This window comes from Rattus norvegicus, chromosome 1 (genome assembly GCF_021556685.1).
Source record: "Rattus norvegicus strain SHRSP/BbbUtx chromosome 1, alternate assembly SHRSP_T2T, whole genome shotgun sequence".
NCBI classification, from domain to species: Eukaryota; Metazoa; Chordata; class Mammalia; order Rodentia; family Muridae; genus Rattus; species Rattus norvegicus.
Genome location: NC_141534.1, coordinates 43,152,185 through 43,172,908, shown reverse-complemented (window position 1 = coordinate 43,172,908; position 20,724 = coordinate 43,152,185). Strand labels below are relative to the sequence as shown.

General features: G+C 41.4%; 1 protein-coding gene and 1 long non-coding RNA gene across 5 annotated transcripts in view; one reads left to right on the top strand and one right to left on the bottom strand.

Moving 5' to 3' along the window:
- Positions 1 to 20,724, bottom strand: part of Esr1 (estrogen receptor 1) — a 392,546-nt gene that overhangs the window by 327,166 nt on the left and 44,656 nt on the right. The window lies entirely within an intron of this gene.
- Positions 1 to 20,724, top strand: part of LOC148006931 (uncharacterized) — a 54,196-nt gene that overhangs the window by 26,233 nt on the left and 7,239 nt on the right. Inside the window, exon 3 of one of the 2 annotated variants that reach the window (XR_015649183.1) lies at positions 3,913 to 4,228. The exons of the other annotated variant lie outside the window; for it this stretch is intronic. This is a non-coding gene — a long non-coding RNA (uncharacterized LOC148006931). Of the gene's footprint in view, positions 1 to 3,912; positions 4,229 to 20,724 lie in introns of those variants that run through there. 2 annotated transcript variants of the gene reach the window in all.

The following is a 20,724-nucleotide window of genomic DNA, read 5'->3' as shown; positions in this document are numbered from 1 at the left end:
TTTGCAGGATACAGTAACCTGGGCTGGCATTTGTGTTCTCTTAGGGTCTGTATGACATCTGTCCAGGATCTTCTGGCTTTCATAGTCTCTGGCGAAAAGTCTGGTGTGATTCTGATAAGTCTGCCTTTATATGTTACTTTACCTTTTTCCCTTACTGCTTTTAATATTCTTTTTTTATTTTGTGCATTTGGTGTTTTGACTATTATGTGACGGGAGGTGTTTCTTTTTTGGTCCAATCTTTTTGGAGTTCTGTAGGCTTCTTGTATGCTTATGGGTATCTCTTTCTTTAGGTTAGTGAAGTTTTCTTCTATGATTTTGTTGATGATATTTACTGGTCCTTTGAGCTGGGAGTCTTCACTCTCTTCTATACCTATTATCCTTAGGTTTGATCTTCTCATTGAGTCCTGGTTTTCCTGTATGTTTTGGACCAGTAGCTATTTCCGCTTTGCATTATATTTGACAGTTGAGTCAATGATTTCTATGGAATCTTCTGCTCCTGAGATTCTCTCTTCTATCTCTTGTATTCTGTTGCTGATGCCTGTATCTACAGCTCCTTGTCTCTTCTTTTTTTTTTCTACATCCAGGGTTGTTTCCATGTGTTCTTTCTTGATTGCTTCTATTTCCATTTTTAATTCCTTCAACTGTATGATTGTGTTTTCCTGGAATTCTTTCAGGGATTTTTGTGATTCCTCTCTGTAGGCTTCTACTTGTTTATTTATGTTTTCCTGTGTTTCTCTAAGGGAGTTCTTCACATCTTTCTTGAAGTCCTCCAGCATCATGATCAAATATGATTTTGAAACTAGATCTTGCTTTTCTGGTGTGTTTGGATATTCAGTGTTTGCTTTGGTGGGAGAATTGGGCTCCGATGATGCCATGTAGTCTTGGTTTCTGTTGCTTGGATTCCTGCGTTTGCCTCTCGCCATCAGATTATCTCTAGTGTTACTTTGTTCTTCTATTTCTGACAGTGGCTAGACTGTCCTTTAATCCTGTGTGTCAGGGGTGCTGTAGACCTGTTTTCCTGTTTTCTTTCAGCCAGTTATGGGAACAGAGTGTTCTGCTTTCAGGCGTGTAATTTTTCCTATCTACAGGTCTTCAGCTGTTCCTGTAGGCCTGTGTCCTGAGTTCACTGGCAGGTCACTTGGAGTAGGAAGGTTTGTCTTACCTGTGGTCCCGAGGCTCAAGTTTGCTCGTGGGGTGTTGCTTACAAGCTCTCCATGGTGGCAGCAACCAGGAAGATCTGCGCCACCCTTTCCGGGAGCTTCCGTGCACCAGGGTTCCAGATGGCGTTTGGTGTTTTCCTCTGGCGTCAGAGATGTGGGCAGAGTGCAGTCTTTTCTGGTTTCCCAGGCGTGTCTGCCTCTCTGAAGGTCTAGCTCTCCCTCCCACGGGATTTGGGTGCAGAGAACTGTTCATCAGGTCGGTCCCTTCAGGTTCCGGCGGTGTCCAGCTTCCTCTTTTCTAACTCCTTCACTGCCTAAGCTTGGCTGTCCTGGATCTTGCTATGTAGATTGACCTTGAATTTAGAGATCTGCATGCCTGTCTCCTGGGACTAAAGGTTTGTACTAAGTTGATTGGAGCTGACTTAGCTGGGTGGGGTCTTGCCCCAAGGTCATTACTCCCTTAATTCAATTTAATATCCTTGAACACAGGATTCAGCTCCACTTCACTTCCTGGTGTCCCTTTAATACTTGAACCACATATTTTGTATTTTTCCTTTCTCAACTTTCCTGTTTTCATTAAAATGCTCTTCATGAGACTTAACCAAAGAACAGAGTCTATGATGGATGTTTCTGAGACTTCCTTTATCAACGCAATTAACTCTTCAGACAAGGGCAAAAAGCAGCCACATTCTTCACCAAAATACCACAAAAGCAGTCTTTACAGCACAAACTGAAATTCTTCTCCTCTGAAACCTCTTGGACCAGGTCTGCACACTTCAAATCACTCTCAGTAACAAAGACTTCTGCATTCCTTCTAAGGTAGCCCCATTAAGCCCCATTTAAAGCATTCTACTGCTTTCCAAATCCAAAGTCCCAACATCTACATTCTTCCAAACAAAAGCATAGTCAGACCTATCACAGCAATACCCAAATCCATGGTACCAAATTCTGTCTTAGGGTCTTCTTGCTGTGAACACATGACTGATGTAAGTTTTATAAAGGACAACATTTAATTGGGACAGGCTTACAGGTTCAGAGGTTCAGTCCATTATCATCAAGGCGGGAGCATGGCAGCATCCAGGCAGGCATGGTGCAGGAGGAGTTAAGTTCTACATCTTCACCCAAAGGAAGCCAGGAACAGACTGAGCCTCCTAAGGCAGCTAGGAGGAGGGTCTCCAAGCCCACACCCTACAGTGACACACTTCCTCCAACAAGGCCACACCTTCTAATAATGCCAGTCCCTGGGTCAAGCATATGCAAACCATCACAGTCGATATCTGTGCTTTTAAGGTTTAGTATAAATAGAAAAGGTTTGTGTCTTTTATTTGGGAACTAACTTATCTAAGGTAGGGTAGAAACACCCCCCCAATAATGTTTGTTATAACGATACATATAGCAGTATAGCAGAACTGTCAGATGTTGCCTCCTAACAGACATCCTTGAATGATATAAAGGTGGAAGTTACTTCCCCTCACTTCTTATGTTCCTGATATTAAACAAATAAAAAGTGCAATTTGAGGTGAATGGAACCAGAAGCCAGATTGCCAGGAACCAAATGAATGCTGCTACTTACCATGTATTACACGGCCTCTTTCTGTACCTACCACTCTGTGCCTCTTCCCTACCCATAAGAAAGGGACAGTGTTACTACCCCACAATGTGAGTTCAGTGAACTGACAGACACACAGCCTAGAATATAAGATGGTTGTTGCACATGTGGCAGGCAAACACACACGTATGCGTGCACATGTATGCGTGCTCACACGTGCACGTGTGTGTGCGCGCACACACACACACACACACACACACACACACACACACAAACAACTATATCTTCTTTTAAGAATTAAAAGAAAGCAAATATATAAGATTTAGGAGACAGTGAATGAAAATAAATGCAGCAGACCATTTAAGCCAAAACTAGTCAAAATGTAGGAAGTGCCCCCAGTTGATACATCCATAACAACCCATACACCTAAAGCTCAGGAAACATCACATGGGGGGAGGGGGCAGAGATGGAAAGATTGTAAGAGCCAAAGCAGCATCTCCTGTAAGATTATATTGTCTGTATATGATGGGGAAGCTGGACCGTGAAATATCAACAATACAGTTTCCTAGACAAGACCTGGGAACTGACCATGAGGGAAACCTCACAGGAAAGAACCGCAGACAATCAGTGACTGCTGAAAGAGAGACTCAGCCTTCCCTAGGGATGAGTGCACAAAGTGGTCAGTCCTGAACGTATACACACAAAGAATATTAACCAGAATTAGCAAATCGTCATTATGTGTTCATTTTTTAATAGACACATTCATATGAGTAACGATAACATTTAAAAAAGAGAGAATGAATTTGAGAGGGGAGATATCACAAGACAGTCCGGAAGGAGGGGGGAAGTGATATAAATACATTATACATTTATAAAAATGATTTCATTAAAAGCTCCAAGTGATCTAATCGTCTCATATAGATAGCTTAATATAAAATAAGAAAAGCCTAGGAAAACCCCACACAGAGAAGAGACTTTGAATCTTACCTTCCAGGAGGGAGACATTCTGTTTGGACATCTGATTTCAAATTAAAAAATCAAGGCACATTTTTCTACTAAATTGGGTGTGGGGGGGGGACAGGTACTGCAAAAAATATATACCTATCTAGAGATATTCTGTGGTTGACAAGAGCAAAACTTTTACCAAGCTGTGGGAGACTGGTGATCAAACCCTTCCCTCTTTAATGAGAGATCTGTTGCTAGGATTCCAGTGCCTCCAAAATCTGCAGGACAACAGGCAACTGATGAGACAAGCTTGGCAAGAGAGAATCGCAGACCCAGAGGACCACAACAATGCATTATGCTAAGAAACCTGGTCCAGAACTGGAAAAAAAATAACCTGTTGTTGTGAGATCGCTTGTATAAGTCATCAGCTATCCCCAATTAACAAAGCTGCGAAGACAGACTCTTGTTCAAATGAAAAAATAGCCAAATAGAATATACTCACAGTTGGCTATAAAATATTTTATTTTAAAATTTTTTGTTAAATCATCTAATAATCCATTAGGTTCTAGACTGCCTTTTGTCTGATACTTTGTTTTAGTTGTTTAGAGATTGTGTGTGTGTGTGTGTGTGTGTGTGTGTGTGTGTGTGTGTGTGTGTGTGTGTGTAAAGCAAGCTTCCAAAAAAAATTTTCAGTGAGTGACCTCTAACCTTCCCACTGGGTGGCAGCGGTCCTTTTCCCCTGCAAGACACGAGGTCCCCATCCAGAAGAGCAGCAAGTGGAGTCTTGTTCATTAGGAGACGGCCAGGTCCTTTGAAAGCTCAGTAGTCCTGGTAGAACAGCCAAGCTAGCAAAACCTCCAAAGGCAGCTCAAGAAAATGCCACGCTGTGACCCTCAGCTCACAGCTGCCAGCCGGCCTGGGTACATGGCAAGGATGGTGGAACCTGAGATCGGACTCTTCCCCATTCCTTTCTCTGCACCTCTCTCGTATTGAGAACTCCTACCCATTTTCTCACAAGCCAGTGACTGTCCAAGGACACCCGGGGAGAAACTTCATTATTTAAACATCATTTTATCTTTCTTAAAGGAACCCTGCATTCCAAAGTAACTTCTCAGTCATCTGGCAAATTAAAACCCTCACTGGTGAGGTTGCTGTATTTCTCGGTGATAAAAAACTTGCCCAGCATAGGTTATGCCTTAGGTTCAATGCCCAGCCCTGGGGTATAAATCAACACTCCCATTTCTGTACTGACATGAGCTGAGATGTTGCAAACAAACGGATCTGCTTCATGACCTACATAGAAAGCAGGAAATGGACTGAATTGTCCCATTATTTAAAAGGAGGGAGTGCACAGTCCAATTATCCCAAATGAGAATATAATCAATGGCAATCCTGGAAAGAAATCACTGGATAGGGAGCAGGAGCATCTGATGAAGGACAGGAGACCTGTGGCCCTTAAGAGAGAGCTCTGCTCATGATCTGAGCACCCAGAGAGTCTAGCGGGGAGGAGAAGGAATCCTAACACTTGGAAAATAGGATTCATCTCATTGTCCTTCTATTTGTTTTCTGTCCCTTTTTTTTTTTTCCGGAACTGAGGACCAAGCCCAGGGCCTTGCGCTTGCTAGGCAAGCACTCTACCACTGAGCTAAATCCCCAACCACCCTTTTTGTTTTTTCAATGCTGAGGTAGAAAGGCGGGCCTTGCCTGAACTAGATAAGCGCTTTACTACTCTGCTATATCCCTGGTTCTCAGTTTATTTTTTCTCTTAATAAAGTGAACATGGGATGGTTTGCAGTGCTAATGGTGAAGGGTTTGGGAAACCAAAGAAAGACGACTCATATTCCCATTCTAGCACTCGTGTAGTGAGGATCTTCGCAGCTATAACATGAGAGCAATACCAATCTAATAAAAATGCTAAGAGAGGGAAAGGGCGGCACAGATCTTCCTGGTTGCTGCCGCCGCGGAGAGCTCGTAAGCAGCACCCCACGAGCAAACTTGAGCCTCGGGACCACAGGTAAGACCAACTTTTCTGCTGCAAGAGACCTGCCTGGTGAACTCAGGACACACAGAGGCAAAATTCCTCTAGGACCAGGCACTTCTGGTGTTTACCTGGAGTCCCAAACCCGAGGGTCCCGGCGGCTCTCTGCTCCCAAACCCCGTGGGAGAGAGACCTCACCGCCTGGACAGGTGGGCACTCCTGAGACTGCAGAGCGGAAGAGACCACCAACACTGCCCACCCCTGCCCACATCCCTGGCCCAAGAGGAAACTGTATACGGCCTCTGGGTCCCCGTAGAGGAGGGTCCAGGAGCAGCAGATCCACTGCGTCTGAGACACCGCCAGAACTGGAAGGGACTGACCGGATAAACATTTCTCTGCACCCAAATCCCGTGGGAGGGAGAGCTAAACCTTCAGAGAGGCAGACACGCCTGGGAAACCAGAAGAGACTGCACTCTGCACACATCTCTGATGCCAGAGGAAAACACCAAACACCATCTGGAACCCTGGTGCACGGAAGCTCCCAGAAAGGGCAGCACAGATCTTCCTGGTTACTGCCACCACAGAGCTCATAAGCAACACCCCACAAGCAAACTTGAGCCTCAGAACCACAGGTAAGACCAACTTTTCTGCTGCAAGTGACCTGCCTGGTGAACTCAAGACACAAGCCCACAGGAACAGCTGAAGACCTGTAGAGAGGAAAAACTACATGCCCGAAAGCAAAACACTCTGTCCCCATAACTGGCTGAAAGAAAACAGGAAAACAGGTCTACAGCACTCCTGACACACAGGCTTATAGGACAGCCTAGCCACTGTCAGAAGTAGCAGAACAAAGTAACACTAGAGATAATCTGATGGCGAGAGGCAAGCGCAGGAACCCAAGCAACAGAAACCAAGACTACATGGCATCATCGGAGTCCAATTCTCCCACCAAAGCAAACACAGAATATACAAACACACCAGAAAAGCAAGATCTAGTTTCAAAATCATATTTGATCATGATGCTGGAGGACTTCAAGAAAGACGTGAAGAACTCCCTCAGAGAACAAGTAGAAGCCTACAGAGAGGAATCGCAAAAATGCCTGAAAGAATTCCAAGAAAACATAAATAAACAAGTGGAAGCCCATAGAGAGGACTCACAAAAATCCCTGAAAGAATTCCAGGAAAACATAAATAAACAAGTAGAAGCCTACAGAGAGGAATCACAAAAATCCCTGAAAGAATTCCAGGAAAACACAATCAAACAGTTGAAGGAACTAAAAATGGAAATAGAGGCAATCAAGAAAGAACACATGGAAACAACCCTGGATATAGAAAACAAAAAGAAGAGACAAGGAGCTGTAGATATGAGCTTCACCAACAGAATGCAAGAGAAGGAAGAGAGAATCTCAGGAGCAGAAGATTCCATAGAAATCATTGACTCAACTGTCAAAGATAATGTAAAGCAGAAAAAGCTACTGGTCCAAAACATACAGGAAATCCAGGACTCAATGAGAAGATCAAACCTAAGGATAATAGGTATAGAAGAGAGTGAAGACTCCCAGCTCAAAGGACCAGTAAATATCGTCAATAAAATCATAGAAGAAAACTTCCCTTCCCTAAAAAAAGAGATACCCATAAGCATACAAGAAGCCTACAGAACTCCAAATAGATTGGACCAAACAAGAAACACCTCCCGTCACTTAATAGTCAAAACACCAAACGCACAAAATAAAGAAAGAATATTAAAAGCAGTAAGGGTAAAAGGTCAAGTAACATATAAAGGCAGACCTATCAGAATCACACCAGACTTTTCGCCAGAGACTATGAAAGCCAGAAGATCCTGGACAGATGTCATACAGACCCTAAGAGAACACAAATGCCAGCCCAGGTTACTGTATCCTGCAAAACTCTCAATTAACATAGATGGAGAAACCAAGATATTCCATGACAAAACCAAATTTACACAATATCTTTCTACAAATCCAGCACTACAAAGGATAATAAATGGTAAAGCCCAACATAAGGAGGCAAGCTACACCCTAGAAGAAGCAAGAAACTAATCGTCTTGGCAACAAAACAAAGAGAAGAAAAGCACACAAACATAACCTCATATTCAAATATGAATATAACAGGAAGCAATAATCACTATTCCTTAATATCTCTCAACATCAATGGCCTCAACTCCCCAATAAAAAGACATAGATTAACAAACTGGATACGCAACGGGGACCCTGCATTCTGCTGCCTACAGGAAACACACCTCAGAGACAAAGACAGACACTACCTCAGAGTGAAAGGCTGGAAAACAACTTTCCAAGCAAATGGTCAGAAGAAGCAAGCTGGAGTAGCCATTCTAATATCAGATAAAATCAATTTTCAACTAAAAGTCATCAAAAAAGTTAAGAAAGGACACTTCATATTCATCAAAGGAAAAATCCACCAAGATGAATTCTCAATCCTAAATATCTATGCCCCAAATACAAGGGCACCTACATACGTAAAAGAAACCTTACTAAAGCTCAAAACACACATTGCACCTCACACAATAATAGTAGGAGATTTCAACACCCCACTCTCATCAATGGACAGATCATGGAAACAGTAATTAAAGAGAGACGTAGACAGACTAAGAGAAGTCATGAGCCAAATGGACTTAACAGATATTTATAGAACATTCTATCCTAAAGCAAAAGGATATACCTTCTTCTCAGCTCCTCATGGTACTTTCTCCAAAATTGACCATATAATTGGTCAAAAAACGGGCCTCAACAGGTACAGAAAGATAGACATAATCCCATGCGTGCTATCAGACCACCACGGCCTAAAACTGGTCTTCAATAATAATAAGGGAAGAATGCCCACATATACGTGGAAATTGAACAATGCTCTACTCAATGATAACCTGGTCAAGGAAGAAATGAAGGAAGAAATTAAAGACTTCTTAGAATTTATTGAAAATGAAGGTACAACATACCCAAATTTATGGGACACAATGAAAACGGTGCTAAGAGGAAAACTCATAACGCTGAGTGCCTGCAGAAAGAAACAGGAAAGAGCATATGTCAGCAGCTTGACAGCACACCTAAAAGCTCTAGAACAAAAAGAAGCAAATACACCCAGGAGGAATAGAAGGCAGGAAATAATCAAACTCAGAGCTGAAATCAACCAAGTAGAAACAAAAAGGACCATAGAAAGAATCAACAGAACCAAAAGTTGGTTCTTTGAGAAAATCAACAAGATAGATAAACCCTTAGCCAGACAAATGAGAGGACACAGAGAGTGTGTTCAAATGAACAAAATCAGAAATGAAAAGGGAGACATAACTACAGATTCAGAGGAAATTCAAAAAAATCATCAGATCTTATTATAAAAGCCTATATTCAACAAAACTTGAAAATCTTCAGGAAATGGACAATTTCCTAGACAGATACCAGGTACCGAAGTTAAATCAGGAACAGATAAACCAGTTAAACAACCCCATAACTCCTAAGGAAATAGAAGCAGTCATTAAAGGTCTCCCAACCAAAAAGAGCCCAGGTCCAGACGGGTTTAGTGCAGAATTCTATCAGACCTTCATAGAAGACCTCATACCAATATTATCCAAACTATTCCACAAAACTGAAACAGATGGAGCGCTACCGAATTCCTTCTATGAAGTCACAATTACTCTTATACCTGAACCACACAAAGACCCAACAAAGAAAGAGAACTTCAGACCAATATCCTTATGAATATCGACACAAAAATACTCAATAAAATTTTGGCAACCGAATCCAAGAGTACATCAAAACAATCATCCACCATGATCAAGTAGGCTTCATCCCAGGCATGCAGGGATGGTTTAATATACGGAAAACCATCAACGTGATCCATTATATAAAGAAACTGAAAGAACAAAACCACATGATCATTTCATTAGATGCTGAGAAAGCATTTGACAAAATTCAGCACCTGTTCATGATAAAAGTCCTGGAAAGAATAGGAATTCAAGGACCATACCTAAACATAGTAAAAGCCATATACAGCAAACCAGTTGCTAACATTAAACTAAATGGAGAGAAACTTGAAGCAATCCCACTAAAATCAGGGACTAGACATGGCTGCCCACTCTCTCCCTACTTATTCAGTATAGTTCTTGAAGTTCTAGCCAGAGCAATTAGACAACAAAAGGAGGTCAAAGGGATACAGATTGGAAAAGAAGTAAAAATATCACTATTTGCAGATGATATGATAGTATATTTAAGTGATCCCAAAAGTTCCACCAGAGAACTACTAAAGCTGAGAGACAACTTCAGCAAAGTGGCTGGGTATAAAATTAACTCAAATAAATTAGTAGCCTTCCTCTACACAAAAGAGAAACAAGCCGAGAAAGAAATTAGGGGAACGACACCCTTCATAATAGACCCAAATAATATAAAGTACCTCGGTGTGACTTTAACCAAGCAAGTAAAAGATCTGTACAATAAGAACTTCAAGACTCTGAAGAAAGAAATTGAAGAAAACCTCAGAAGATGGAAAGATCTCCCGTGCTCGTGGATTGGCAGGATTAATATAGTAAAAATGGCCATTTTACCAAAAGCAAACTACAGATTCAATGCAATCCCCATCAAAATACCAATCCATTTCCTCAAAGAGTTAGACAGAACAATTTGCAAATTCATCTGGAATAACAAAAAACCCAGGATAGCTAAAACTATCCTCAACAATAAAAGGACTTCAGGGGGAATCACTATCCCTGAACTCAAGCAGTATTGCAGAGCAATAGTGATAAAAACTGCGTGGTATTGGTACAGAGACAGACAGATAGACAAATGGAACAGAATTGAAGACCCAGAAATGAGCCCACACACCTATGGGCACTTGATTTTTGACAAAGGAGCCAAAACCATCAAATGGAAAAAAGATAGCATTTTCAGCAAATGGTGCTGGTTCAACTGGAGGTCAACATGTAGAAGAATGCAGATTGATCCATGCTTATCACCCTGTACAAAGCTTAGGTCCAAGTGGATCAAGGACCTCCACATCAAACCAGATAAACTCAAACTAATAGAAGAAAAACTAGGGAAGCATCTCGAACACATGGGCACTGGAAAAAATTTCCTGAACAAAACACCAATGGCTTATGCTCTAAGATCAAGAATGGACAAATGGGATCTCATAAAACTGCAAAGCTTCTGTAAGGCAAAGGACACTGTGGTTAGGACAAAACGGCAATCAACAGATTGGGAAAAGATCTTTACCAATCCTACAACAGATAGAGGCCTTATATCCAAAATATACAAAGAACTCAAGAAGTTAGACCGCAGGGAGACAAATAACTCTATTAAAAAATGGGGTTCAGAGCTAAACAAAGAATTCACAGCTGAGGAATGCCGAATGGCTGAAAACACCTAAAGAAATGTTCAACATCTTTAGTCATAAGGGAAATGCAAATCAAAACAACCCTGAGATTTCACCTCACATCAGTCAGAATGGCTAAGATCAAAAACTCAGGTGACAGCAGATGCTGGCGAGGATGCGGAGAAAGAGGAACACTCCTCCATTGTTGGTGGGATTGCAAACTGGTACAACCATTCTGGAAATCAGTCTGGAGGTTCCTCAGAAAATTGGACATTGAACTGCCTGAGGATCCAGCTATAACTCTCTTGGGCATATACCCAAAAGATGCCCCAACATATAAAAAAGACACGTGCTCTACTATGTTCATCGCAGCCTTATTTATAATAGCCAGAAGCTGGAAAGAACCCAGATGCCCTTCAACAGAGGAATGAATACAGAAAATGTGGTACATCTACACAATGGAATATTACTCAGCTATCAAAAACAATGACTTTATGAAATTCGTAGGCAAATGGTTGGAACTGGAAAATATCATCCTGAGTGAGGTAACCCAATCACAGAAAAACACACATGGTATGCACTCATTGATAAGTGGCTATTAGCCCAAATGCTTGAATTACCCTAGATGCCTAGAACAAATGAAACTCAAAACGGATGATCAAAATGTGAATGTTTTACTCCTTCTTTAAAAGGGGAACAAGAATACCCATGGCAGGGAATAGAGAGGCAAAGATTAAAACAGAGACAGAAGGAACACCCATTCAGAGCCTGCCCCCATGTGGCCCACACATATACAGCCATCCAATTAGACAAGATAGATGAAGCAAAGAAGTGCAGGGTGACAGGAGACGGATGTAGATTGCTCCTGAGAGACACAGCCAGAATATAGCAAATACAGAGGCGAATGCCAGCAGCAAACCACTGAACTGAGAATAGGACCTCCGTTGAAGGAATCAGAGAAAGAACTGGAAGAGCTTGAAGGGGCTCAAGACCCCATATGTACAACAATGCCAAGCAACCAGAGCTTCTAGGGACTAAGCCACTACCTAAAGACTATACATGGACTGACCCTGGACTCTGACCTCATAGGTAGCAATGAATATCCTAGTAAGAGCACCAGTGGAAGGGGAAGCCCTGGGTCCTCCTAAGACTGAACCCCCAGTGAACTAGATTGTTGGGGGGAGGGCGGCAATGGGGGGAGGATGGGGAGGGGAACACCCCTAAAGAAGGGGAGGGGGAGGGATTAGGGATGTTTGCCTGGAAACCAGGAAAGGGAATAACACTCGAAATGTATATAAGAAATACTCAAGTTAATAAAAAAAAAAAGAAAGAAAGAAAGAAAAAAAAAGAATGCTAAGAGAATTCAACCAAACATGTGTCAAGCACATGACACATAAATGTGCCTACGGTGTAGAAGCTGGTGACGAAGACAACAGGAGTTAACAGGCCACACACGTGCATAGTCTCAAGTGATAGAGACTCAGCGTGTCCATCTCATCAAAGTGACGACCAGTTAAGCAGAGACACAAAGTGTACCGACCACAGCGTGCTGGCTAATAACGTGGAGTTTGAGGTCAAAAAAAGTCAAACTCTGGCTTTCCTCCTTGCTAACTTGTCAGAATTGGACAAGTCATTTAACCCTTGGCAACATAGTTTGCTCAACCCCAAAGTGAGGTATAGGACCCATAACATTGGGTTGATTGGAATAGTATGTGTACGTGAGGTCTACACTAGTATAGATAAGATAGTACACAGGGAGAGTCGAATAACTGGTCTCATTTGTTAATGTTATCTGGTATTTCCACAGGCATAGGAAATGAGAATTCCAGGTTGAAGGGAAAAGCAGTGGTGGGAGGGAAAGGGGACAAGGTATGTGGCCAGGAACCTAGGAGTGGTGCCCAGATGTGAGACTCCCAAAGCCAAAATCATTAGGTCACTTCTTGTTCAGAAGATAGCTATCCTCTCAGTTCAGTATCATGACTTGTACTACCTACTCTTCATGGGTCATGAGGATAGGTACCAAACAGATGGACACAACCTTCTCCAGAGTACATCCCTGGGAGCCCCTATGAGAATCCAAATGGCTTTGAGTGCTGTTGGAGTAAATTCTTGACTAATACATGGCACCCAAAGATTGTTTCCATTTTTTCTCCACCTTTATTAAATTGGGTATTTCTTATTTACATTTCAAATGTAATTCCCTTTCCCAGGATCCAGGATAACATCCCCCTATTCCCTCCCCGTCCCCTTCTCTATGGGTGTTCTCCTCCCCATCCTCCCCCCATTGCCGCCCTCCCTCCAATAATCCCGTTCACTGGGGGTTCAGTCTTGGCAGGACCAAGGGCTTCCCCTTCCACTGGTGCTCTTACTAGGATATTCATTGCTACCTATGAATTTGGAACCCAGGTTCAGTCCATGGGTAGTATTTGGGTAGTGGCTTAGTCCCTGGAAGCTCTGGTTGGTTGGCATTGTTGTTCATAAGGGGTCTCGAGCCCCTTCAAGCTCTTCCAGTTCTTTCTCTGATTCTTTCAACGGGGGTCCCGTTCTCAGTTCAGTGGTTTCCTGCTGGCATTCGCCTATGTATTTGCCATATTCTGGCTGTGTCTCTCAGAGAGATCTATATCCGGTTCCTGTCAGCCTTCATGTCTTTGATTCATCCATTTTACCTACCTTGGTGGCTGTATATGTATGGGCCACATGTGGGGCAGGCTCTGAATGGGTGTTCCTTCTGTCTCTGTTTTAATCTTTGCCTCTCTCTTCCCTGTCAAGGGTATTCTTGTTCCCCTTTTAAAGAAGGAGTGAAGCATTCACATTTTGATCATCCGTTTTGAGTTTCATTTGTTCTAGGCATCTAGGGTAATTCAAGCATTTGGGCTAATAGCCACTTATCAATGAGTGCATACCATGTGTGTTTTTCTGTGATTGGGTTACCTCACTCAGGATGACATTTTCCAGTTCCATCCATTTGCCTATGAATTTCATAAAGTCATTGTTTTTGATAGCTGAGTAATATTCCATTGTGTAGATGTACCACATTTTCTGTATCCATTCCTCTGTTGAAGGGCATCTGGGTTCTTTCCAGCTTCTGGTTATTATAAATAAGGCTGCTATAAACATAGTGGAGCATGTGTCTTTGTTGTATGTTGGAGCATCTTTTGGGTATATGCCCAAGAGAGTTATAGCTGGGTCCTCAGGTAGTGCAATGTCCAATTTTCTGAGGAACCTCCAGACTGATTTCCAGAATGGTTGTACCAGTCTGCAATCCCACCAACAATGGAGGAGTGTTCCTCTTTCTCCACATCCTCGCCAGCATCTGCTGTCACCTGAGTTTTTGATCTTAGGCATTCTGACTGGTGTGAGGTGAAATCTCAGGGTTGTTTTGATTTGCATTTCCCTTATGACTAAAGATGTTGAACATTTCTTTAGGTACTTCCCAGCCATTCGATATTGCTCAGCTGTGAATTCTTTGTTTAGCTCTGAACCCTGTCTTTTAATAGAGTTATTATTAAAATAGTCTAACTTTGTGAGTTCTTTGTATATTTTGGATATAAGCCCTCCTATCAGTTGTAGGATTGGTAAAGATCTTTTCCCAATCTGTTGGTTGCCATTTTGTCCTAACAACAGTGTCCTTTGCCTTAGAGAAGCATTGTAGCTTTATGAGATCCCATTTGTCCATTCTTCATCTTAGAGCATAAGCCATTGGTATTTTGTTCAGGAAGTTTTCCCCAGTGCCCATGTGTTCAAGATTCTTCCCCACTTTTTCTTCTATTAGTTTCAATGTATCTGGTTTGATGTGGAGGTCCTTGATCCACTTGGACTTAAGCTTTGTACAGGGTGATAAGCATGGATCGATTTGCATTCTTCTACATGTTGACCTCCAGTTGAACCAGCATCATTTGCTGAAACTGCTATCTTTTTTCCATTGGATGGTTTTGGCTCCTTTGTCAAAAATCAAGTGCCCATAGGTGTGTGGGTTCATTTCTGGGTCTCCAATTCATTCCATTCTATCTGCCTGTCTCTGTACCAATACCATACAGTTTTCATCCATATTGCTCTGTAATACTGCTTGAGTTCAGGGATAGTGATTCCCCCTGAAGTCCTTTTATTGTTGAGGATAGTTTTAGCTATCCTGGGTTTTTTGTTATTCCAGATGAATTTGCAAATTTTTCTGGCTAACTCTATGAAGAATTGGATTTGTATTTTGATTGGGATTGCATTGAATCTGTAGATCGCTTTTGGTAAAATGGCCATTTTTACTATATTAATCCTGCCAATCCATGAGCATGGGAGATCTCTCCATCTTCTGAGGCCTTCTTCAATTTCTTTCTTCACAGGCTTGAAGTTCTTATTGTACAGATCTTTTACTTGCTTTGTTAAAGTCACACTGAGGTATTTTATATTATTTGGGACTATTATGAAGGGTGTCGTTTCCCTAATTTCTTTCTCGGCTTGTTTCTCTTTTGTGTAGAGGAAGGCTACTGATTTATTTGAGTTAATTTTATACCCAGCCACTTTGCTGAAGGTGTTTGTCAGGTTTCGTAGTTCTCTGGTGGAACTTTTGGGATCACTTAAGTATACTATCATATCATCTGCAAATAGTGATATTTTTACTTCTTTTCCAATCTGTATCCCCTTGATCTCCTTTTGTTTTCTGATTGCTCTGGTTAGGACTTCAAGAACTATATTGAATAAGTAGGGAGAGAGTGGGCAGCCTTGTCTAGTCCCTGATTTTATTGGGATTGCTTTAAGTTTCTCTCCATTTAGTTTACTGTTATCTACTGGTTTGCTGTATATGGCTTTTACCATGTTTAGGTATGGGCCTTGAACTCCTGTTCTTTCCAGGACTTTTATCATGTAGGGGTATTGAATTTTGTTAAATGCTTTCTCACCACCTAATGAAATGATTATGTGGTTTTTATCTTTCAGTTCCTTTATATAGTGGATTCCATTGATGGTTTTCCACATGTTAAACCATTCCCTCCATAGCTGGGATGAAGCCTACTTGATCATGATGGATGATTCTTTTGATGTGTTCTTGGATTCGGTTTGCAAGAATTTCATTGAGCATTTTTGCAGCGATATTCATAAGGGAAATTGGTCTGAAGTTCTCTTCCTTTATTTGATCTTTGTGTGGTTTAGGTATAAGAGTAATTGTGGCTTCATAGAAGGAATTATGTAGCACTCTGACTGTTTCAATTTTGTGGAATAGTTTGGGTAATATTGGTATGAGGTCTTCTATGAAGGTCTGATAGAATTCTGCACTGAACCCATCTGGACCTGGGCTCTTTTTGGTTGGGAGACCTTTAATGACTGCTTCTATTTCTTTAGGAGTTATGGGGTTGTTTAAATGGTTTATCTGTTCCTGATTTAACTTTGGTACCTGGTATTTGTCTAGGAAATTGTCCATTTCCTGCAGATTTTCAAGTTTTGTTGAATATAGGCTTTTGTAGTAGGATCTGATGATTTTTTTAATTTCCTCTGATTCTCTAGTTATGTCTCCCTTTTCATTTCTGATTTTGTTAATTTGGACATACTCTCTATGTCTTCTCGTTAGTCTGGCTAAGGGTTTATCTATCTTGTTGATTTTCTCAAAGAACCAACTTTTGGTTCTGTTGATTCTTTCTATGGTCCTTTTTGTTTCTACTTGGTTGATTTCAGCTCTGAGTTTGATTATTTCCTGCCTTCTACTCCTCCTGGGTGTATTTGCTTCTTTTTGTTCTAGAGCTTTTAGGTGTGCTGTCAAGCTGCTGACATATGCTCTTTCCTGTTTCTTTCTGCAGGCACTCAGCGCTATGAGTTTTCCTCTTAGCACAGCTTTCATTGTGTCCCATAAATTTGGGTATGTTGTACCTTCATTTTCATTAAATTCTAAAAAGTCTTTAATTTCTTTCTTTATTTCTTCCTTGACCAGGTTATCATTGAGTAGAGCATTGTTCAACTTCCATGTATATGTGGGCATTCTTCCCTTATTATTATTGAAGACCAGCTTTAGGCCGTGGTGGTCTGAATGGACACATGAGATTATTTCTATCTTTCTGTATTTGTTGAGGCCTGTTTTGTGCCCAATTATATGGTCAATTTTGGAGAAAGTACCATGAGGTGGTGAGAAGAAGGTATATCCTTTTGTTTTAGGACAGAACGTTCTATAAATATCTGTTAAGTCCATTTGGTTCATGACTTCTCTTAGTCTGTCTATGTCTCTGTTTAATTTCTGTTTCCATGATCTGTCCATTGATGAGAGTGGAGTGTTGAAATCTCCTACTATTATTGTGTTAGGTGCTTTGATCTTTAGTGAAATTTCTTTTATGAATGTAGGTGCCCTTGTATTTGGGGAATACATATTTAGGATTGAGAGTTCATTTTGGTGTCTTTTTCCTTTGGTGAATATGAAGTGTCCTTCCTTATCTTTTTTGATGACTTTTAGTTGGAAATCGATTTTATTCGAAACTAGAATGGCTTCTCCAGCTTGCTTCTTCAGACCATTTGCTTGGAAAGTTGTTTTCCAGCCTTTTAGTCTGAGGTAGTGTCTGTCTTTGTCTCTGAGGTGTGTTTCCTGTAGGCAGCAAAATGCTGGGTCCTCATTACGTATCCAGTTTGTTAATCTGTGTCTTTTTATTGGGGAATTGAGGCCATTGATGTTGAGAGATATTAATAGTGATTGTTGTTTCCTTTTATCTTTGTATTTGGAGGCGATATTATGTTTGTGTGCTTTTCTTCTCTTTGTTTTGTTGCCAAGATGATTAGTTTCTTGCTTTTTCTAGGACGTAGCTTGCCTCCTTGTGTTGTGCTTTACCATTTATTATCCTTTGTAGGGCTGGATTTGTAGAAAGATATTGTGTAAATTTGGTTTTGTCATGGAATATCTTGGTTTCTCCATCTATGTTAATTGAGAGTTTTGCTGGGTACAGTAACCTGGGCTGGCATTTGTGTTCTCTTAGGGTCTGTACGACATCTGTCCAGGATCTTCTGGCTTTCATTGTCTCTGGCGAGAAGTCTGGTGTGATTCTGATAGGTCTGCCTTTATATGTTACTTGACCTTTTTCCCTTACTGCTTTTAATATTCTTTCTTTGTTTTGTGCATTTGGTGTTTTGACTATTATGTGACAGGAGGAGTTTCTTTTCTGGTCCAATCTATTTGGAGTTCTGTAGACTTCTTGTAGGTTTATGGACATCTCTTTCTTTAGGTTAGGGAAGTTTTCTTCTATGATTTTGTTGAAGATATTTACTTGTCCTTCGAGTTGGGAGTCTTCACTCTCTTCTATACCTATAGGTTTGATCTTCTCATTGTTTCCTGTATGTTTTGGCCAGTATCTTTTTCTGTTTCACATTATCTTTGATAGTTGTGTCAATGATTTCTATGGAATCTTCTGCTCCTGAGATTCTCTCTTCTATCTCTTATATTCTGTTGGTGATGCTTGTCTGCTCCCTGTCTCTTCCTTTGACTTTCTATATCCAGGGTTGTCTCCCTTTGTGCTTTCTTTATTGTTTCTATTTCCATCTTTCAATTCCTTTCCCTGTTTGATTGTGTTTTCCTGTAATTCTTTTAGGGATTTTTGTGTTTTCTCTCTAAGGGCTTCTACTTATTTACTTTTGTTTTCCTTCATTTCTCTAAGGGAGTTCTTTATGTCTTTCTTGAAGTCCTCCATCATCAGGATCAAAAGTGATTTTAAATCTAGATCTTGCTTTTCTTGTGTGTTTGGATATTCAGTGTTTGCTTTGGTGGGAGAATTGGGCTCTCATGATGCCTGTAGTCTTGGTTTCTGTTGCTTGGGTTCCTGTGCTTGCCTCTCCCCATCAGGTTATCTCTGGTTTTACTTATTTTGCTATTTCTGACAGTGGCTTGATCTTCCTATAAGCCTGTGTGTCAGGAGTGCTGTAGACCTGTTTTCCTATTTTCTTTCAGGAAGTTATGGGAACAGAGTGTTCTGCTCTCAGATGTGTAGTTCTTCTTGTCCACTGGCTTTCAGCTGTCCCTGTGGGTGGGAACAAGAAGGGCCTGCCCCTATTCCTACTGGGTCCCTGTGCACAGGGGGCCAAGATGGCACTAGGTGTTTTCCTCTAGAGTCAGAAATGTGGGCAGAGAGTAATCTCCTCTGGTTTCCCAAGTGTCTCTGCCCCCTGCTTCCATGAGATTTGGGTACAGGGAGCTGTTTGACCAGGTCCTTTCCTATCCAGGCGCAGTCTGGACCACAGTGCTCCTGCAGCTTGACTGCTGTAATTTTCCTGTGCCCAGAGGAAATATACAGTTTCCTCTTGGGCCAAGGATGTGGGCAAAGATAGCCAGAAGTTGCTGTCTCTCCTGCTCTGCAGTCTCAGGAGTGCCCACACTTCTGGATGATCTGCTTTGTCTTCCACAGGGTTTGGGAGCAGGGAACTGTAGGCCGAGATCAGAAAAGTCCAGGTGCCAGCTAGAAACCGGAAGTGTCCGGTCCCAGAGGAATTTTGCCTTTGTGTGTCCTGAGTCCACCAGGCAGGTCACTTGGAGCAGAAAACTTGGTCTTACCTCTGGTCTCGGGCCTGAAGTCCAATTTTTTCCATTTTTATGACTCATTTTTATTTCACACACACATGGTTACAGATGCCCAGGGAAGCCAGCAGCATCTGGATTTAGAGATAGTAACTCTGCCTAGCATGGGTGCTGAGAACTGAATTCCGATCCTTTGTAAGAGCAGTATGTTCTCTTAACCACGGACCTATCTCTGCAGACCCACATTTTATCTTAAAATGTAACTGGTGAACTGACAAACACTACTGAAATTAGAAACATGAAGCATAAAAACATGAGCTAAATACAGCTTATAAAAACATATGTGCACATGCGCGTGCACACACACACACACACACACACACACACACACATACACACACACGAAATACCTATTTACCAAAACACAAATCCTGAGAAAGAAAGAAAAAAATCCTCCTTTCTGTTTTCTTCAGACATAGTGTTTCTTACTCATAAACAAAATAACTAATTAGCATATAAAGCTAAGTCTTTAATAATCTTCGGAATTACACAGAGGAGGTCGCAAAATCACTTTCCATCTTTCTGACAAAGTGGATCACGGGCGGGCATCAACCACGAGCTGTCAGTTACTTTTTTATTTCAGTTAAATGACTCATCCTTTTTTTGCAATGTAAATTAACTGCCTGATGAGACTGATACCCTATGACCTCAGTCGGCTATTTATAGTGGTCGTTTTGTAATTGAAATCAAATCGTTATCCTAGAGGGGAAAAAGACAGAAGTGTGGCTTTCAAAAACTCGATTATAAAATATCATCAAGGACTCATTTAGAGCGTGATTGGGGGTCTAGGTTTAGACCCTGTGTCAGGCGGAATCCATGCAGGTACCCTGTCCAGCAGCACTAGACAAGTCTACTTCTGTCTTATGTATCCTAACTGTTCTGTTCGCTGTGCTGCCATCTGGAGCCTTGCACAGGAGAGCCTAATAAATACTGTAAATAATAAAAAAAATTAAATATCATCAACTGTAACTTGAAGAAACTTACCTTTCCAGGGTTTATTTCTCAAGGAGGGAAAAGTTATAGGAAGACTTTCAGAGTAAACCAGGCAGTCAATGAAGGGGATCTGAGGGACAGGCTAACAAGCGTGATTCTAGCATTTTCTGACTTATCACACATCCACACACACAGTCTGTTCCTGCCTTCCACTTACACAGCACCCATTTCCCGATGGCTAGTGACTTCTCTCCGTGATTGAGAGGATGATGGTGTCTTTGCTGCCTCCGCA